The sequence below is a fragment of the Euphorbia lathyris genome, chromosome 2, assembly GCF_963576675.1.
Source record: "Euphorbia lathyris chromosome 2, ddEupLath1.1, whole genome shotgun sequence".
Taxonomy (NCBI): domain Eukaryota; kingdom Viridiplantae; phylum Streptophyta; class Magnoliopsida; order Malpighiales; family Euphorbiaceae; genus Euphorbia; species Euphorbia lathyris.
This window is the reverse complement of record NC_088911.1, coordinates 89,080,708-89,086,478: the sequence shown is the minus strand read 5'-3', so window position 1 is coordinate 89,086,478 and position 5,771 is coordinate 89,080,708. Positions and strand designations below refer to the sequence as shown.

At 31.0% G+C, this 5,771-nt stretch overlaps 1 long non-coding RNA gene across 1 annotated transcript; it reads left to right on the top strand.

The window, feature by feature from the left end:
• Nucleotides 1-3,302: 3,302 nt before the first annotated feature.
• Nucleotides 3,303-5,552, top strand: LOC136220673 (uncharacterized). The gene is made up of 2 exons (XR_010684662.1): nt 3,303-3,610; nt 4,478-5,552. It is a non-coding gene; the product is annotated as an uncharacterized lncRNA (long non-coding RNA).
• Nucleotides 5,553-5,771: the final 219 nt, after the last annotated feature.

Genomic DNA, 5,771 nt, shown 5'->3' with positions numbered 1-5,771 from the left:
AGTGTACATGGAAGCTCTAGTTGTTAGCTTTGTTCATTGATCCCATTCAATCCATCTGAAAATGAGTCAATGGCAGAACCAAGATAAACAAATGGCAGAACCCAAGAAGATGATATTTATGGATATAATCAACCATCTTATTGCAAAAGTAAATACAATGTAATTGATATTATAAACTGCGAAAAGGGAAACAAAAAAGATTAATGAGAAGAAATTCATCAGAACTGACTGCAAGAAAATAGATCACAGATTTATAACAAAAGCTAAACTTACACAGTGACCAGTGAAAATTGGAACTGGATGTAGGTTAAAAACTACAAAAGTATATGTACACTTCAAAATTAGGTAAACATAAAAAAACAGATTAAAAATACTGAATGAAGAACACAAAAAAACGAAGATGTGAATAATACCTGTTCTCAAAAAGATGCAAAGAGCATATCCATTCAAAAAGGAACCAACTAACTCAGAGATATGTGCATTTCAACCATGGAAATGATTCGAGTTTTCCTGTCTATAAGAAAAGACATGTGAAATAGCATTAATCGAAAAATTAAATAAACATATCTAAAGAAAGTAAAAGTAAAAAGCAATGAAAATTGAAATCTACAAAAAAAAAACCATACCTGAACCGTAGATAACGGTTTTCTGAGCCGAAAAAAAAATTATAGGTGGGCTAGCAATCTGAAAATGGAAGGGTCATTTATTAAAAAAAATCGAAGGATCATAGTCAATAAGCATTTGAAGGAATTTTAAGAGTGTAATGATGTGGAGATCGGATTCCTCCAGCATAATGAGCAATCGATAATCGATGATAATAATAATAAAATGTAAATCATAGCAATTGTCTAACCAAAAAGGTTCATCGAAAATCATATACAAAGTCTGACAATCCACAGAGAAAGATAGCTCCTCAACGTAGAAACCGCCGGAAAAAAATAACAACTGTAATGGAAGAAGAGAACTTACTTAAAGCGATCCGAAACGATTTCGCCATCGATCTGGAGTCGCTTTGTTGTCACCTTCTTCATTTATAAAATCCGATGAAAAATCCATGGGAAAGTAATCTGGAACCGAAGAAGATAGACGATGAAAGCACGTGTTGCAGTTGAGAAAAAGGGGAAATGAAATGAGAGAAGCTGCTGGAAAATGATAGGGAATGAGTGGAATAGAGAGATGAGAGAAGCTCATGGAAACGATAGGGAGTGAGTGGAGTAGATAGCATACAACCCTACTAATGTCTAATTTACTGAAAGGGGCTTTAAAGAACGGTGTCGTTTTTAGGAGAATGAGAAGTATTTCTTTAAAACCTCCAAGGGCAACATGCAGAAAAGTTGTTTTATACGGCTTAAAAGACAATAAAACCAGTTGATAATGATGGAGAAGGTTATAAGGGCTCAATTGGAAAACTAAGAAAAAAATGCTCAAAAGACAATAAAACCAGTTAAATAGAAAACATGCTGAAGATTAGAAGGGCTCAATTGGAAAAAATTGGCTAAAAGTTCCAATTTTACTGTTAGAGTCATTCAACTTTAAAGTATAGAATAGATTATATTTAATGAATTAAATTATTGAACAACTGAAAATATATAAATTAAGTTGGAATTAAAGTAAAATAGTTTCTTAAAAATAGTAATTGATTTTTTTTTGAATCAATAGTAATTGATTTGATATATATTTTTGTCAACTTGAAAGCATTAAAAAATAGAATGTCATCCACACACACAAAACAGTCCAACAGTGAAGAGTAAGATAAATTCTTTTAAAAACCTATTCACAAAATAAAATATTTTAAAAAAATTGAGCTGACATACCTGTTGGTTGGTCAGTTTTCAAAGATAATAAATTACAAAAGAACTAAAGGTCATAATTGTCAATTGACAGAAAACAAAACCCAAACAACCTTTACTCTTCTTGTTCCTCGCTCGCTGAAACCTTCTTTTCTTCAAGATACAACCATGGCTGGAGGGGCTCTAGCCATGGAATATCTTGGTGGAGTCGGGAATGAAAACTCCTTTATGGAGTTTTCCGGCGGGGCCGGAGGGTCGGCCGACCCTCCCCGCCCCCTCTGGCTCCGCCCCTGTGAGTCGGTGATACCGGATGAAGATAATGATGATGATCTTGAAATTAACGTTGATGATGAAGATTGAATGGTTTATGGAAGAAATGAGTGATTTGATAATTGTTTTTTTATTTAATTATTGTAACTTTTTTTTTTGGATTTCATTTAGCTTTAGTCTTGAATATTGTATCAAACTAATTTGATGTATTTTGGTGTATGCATTATCATGTTTAATTTATTAGAATTTTATTATATATATATATATATATATTATTTATGACGTCATCTGATTCGACCAGTCCGGGTCAATTGGTTGAATCCATTGACCCCTGAACCCTCTGTCCCATTGGTTTGATGTCCGGTCTAGTTTTTAAAACCATGGAAATTACTTAAAACAATCATATTTGGACAAAATATATGCGCACATTTTATCGTGTTGTGCCTTCATTGTTGGATCCATATCGGACGTACCTTTCTCGAGAAAATCGAAATCTTTAGCCCTAATATTTCTGGTCTGATTACGAAAAAAAATTACCCATTGATCCACTAATAGTTGGTTTGTTCTAATATTTTTCTTTTGCAATTCCATAAAAAAAATCTTTTTCTACCAAGTTAGAAGATATACTCGCATTTTATTTTTCTTTAGCAGCTTTTTTAGCGGTCTTCTGCCCTATTGGACGTGGAGGAAACGATTGTACATCGTCCATTGATTCGTTAGTTGAACTATATTCTTCCGTGGATGAAAGCTTCATTCTTTTTGTAGAATTTCCGTCGTTGGCAAATACAATCAAATGGTCCTTGCAAGAAATATCATGGTAGTCCATGTCACGTCCAGGTCTAAAAAAAAATTAATCTTTATTTTTTTTAATAAATTATAATAATTAATCTTTATTTTTTTTAATAAATTATAATACATATATATTTGGGCATTAATTAATTATATTATTGGGTTTAATTTCATGCTTTTAGATGTAAATCAAAAGTTTTGGGTAAGTTTTATAGAAAATTATAAATAAAGAGGATCAAGATCAATGTTTCACAATGTCCAAAACATATATATACATGTATGTATACGTGTAAGAAAGAAGGGTTAACAAGTGGGAGTTGAGAAATTAAAACAAAATCATATAAATAGATGTGTCATGTGTCTAAAATTAATAATATGAAATATATGTATGTGACATGTGGCTGTTTAAGTGTCAAAATTTGATGTAATAAATACATTGATGACATGTGTTACCTGGCATGAAATTTAATTTAATTTTGAGTGGAAGAACAAAAAGAGAGAGAGTACAAAATGATTTGGGGGGATTTGAAATTTATTATTGGGATAGGTTGACATAAGAATGTCAAAGTGAGAAAAAAAAAACGAGAGAGAGAGAGAGGGGATCAAAGAAAAAGAAAAGAATCGGGTTAATGAGGTTTTGGAAAACCGTTTTTTGGCCGACAACGGATTATGTCGGTGATCGATGACGACGACGTTTTGGATCAACTGTCAGCGGATCATACGATTAATTTTCGGTGACTGACGTCGATATTTCGGTAATTGTATTTTGAATCTAAATTATTTATAAAATATTATAGGTATGATTTTAAGTAAGTTTGGTTTTGATAGTTTCGTCAAATTTTAATAGATTTACGATTAATGATTTAGCGTCTATCAATTATTAATAAAAATATAAATTTTAGACTAGTTGTCCTTTAATAATGTGAAATTCAGTATTAATAGATTTCTAGCAATGTCACGAGTCTAACTGAACCTTTGATCGGAATTAACGAGATCAGTTTAGTTTACACGTTACGATTTCGGTGACAAACGAGAATAGTCCGATAAAAGTGTTGGGTTTAAAATTTAGTTATAAGTTATTTGTATAATATTTAAGTGACTTTGATGTATCGAATTAAAATAAATTATCAAATTAGAAGGATTAATACTGATATTTGTCAAATTAGAAGGACTAATACCGATATTTACCAATTAAAGTCGGTGTAAAGTTGAATAATAAAAATTAGTAGAATAATTTGAATATAAAATTAGTACGAATAAGACATCTAGTAATTTAACGAGTCTAAGAGTAGTTCAAATTAATTATTCCGTTTAGAATTTTGTTTCGGTGATCGGAACTAGTCCATTAACAATATTTATTTTTAAGCGATATTAAATTTTTACCGATATAATATTTTGAGCTATTTAATTTTTGAAGTTTGATTAAATTATGAATCGATGATTTTATATGAAATTTTAACTATTTTAGTTATATTAAAAGATTATTTGATTTTAATGATTGTGATTATTTTTGTGAAAATAGTTATTTTATGTCAAATGATTTTACGGTTATGAAATAAATTGGAAGTTTGACTGTGAAAAGAGATTTGAGTATATTGTGATTTATGATTTTATATATATCCATCTAGAGTAATCCGGACGGGTGGTTTTGATATTTGAAGACCATGTTCAGTGAGGGACATGGCCTATGTACACAGTCTAAAGACCTAGTCGGGTATCGGCAGCGAAGTGTTGGGTAAGACCAATACGGGATTAGGCAAGGTTAAAGAGACGTCTCGACTATGTGGTTATTGAATTGATATGTGTGGTTATGGATGGATACATAAAGGATATAAGGTTTTATGTTTTCGGTTATGAATTGATTATGACATAAGGATTTACGAGTCTGATTGATTACGAGTCTGATTGATTACGAATTTGGTTTGATAAAACGTTTATTTGATTACGGATTTCGTTTGATAAAACGTTTGATTGATTACGAATTGGTTTGATAAAACATTTGATTAGTTACGAGTTGTTTTGATAAAATACCGATATAACGATATCGATATTTATCTGTGATTTGATTTGATTAGATAACGTGATTCTAAGGTTTTTAAGTTTAAGTTTTATATTGTCGAATCGATAAAGTATTCGCGTATACATAATAAATAAATTACGATGGCCTGAATAAGCGTTTTGGTCTATTTTGAAATTAGGTTAAGCTATTAGGAAATTAAATTAAGCTTTTAACGGGTTAATCGACAAGTTGAAATCGTAGATCAGGATATTAAATATATGGCGAATAGTAGTAGCGATAAAACGAAATTATATAGCTATAAAGTGAAAGTCTATTGAATTCATCAATGTCTCAATAAGTTGAGAAAACTACCTAAAATAGGTAAGGTAGAACTACGTGGCTTTGATTCCCGGCTTAAAGATTTAAAGTACGTTCGGGATACATAGGAAGCTTGATAGAATTATCAAGTCCAAGCCAAATAAATAAATAAACTTTAGGTAGTCTGAATAAAATTTTATCATTTAGAAAAATCGATTCGCCTTCGGCTTTCAGACTGTTAGAAGTTCGTTGTCATATTTTCCCTTCATACCCGATGTCGTTTGGGGTCGGGTGTGACAGTCCATATTTTAACAAGTGTCTTCCATGGGACTCTTGATTCTTATGTCTTCTCATATGAATAATGTATATGGAATTTCTTGTGTTTATTGGCAAATTTCTTATTTTAGTTACTGAAGTGTCAAGTTAGTTGTCCAACTTTTATTTTTTTAGATTGTTATGAAATATAATTATTTCTAAACTATACAATGGATGTGGAACATATTAAATTGGACGTTTATCAACTCATATTAAATTGGATGTTGGTGAAGTCAACTCATATTCAATAAAAGCATGATGGCAGTACTCACAACTTTCTCATCTGAAAA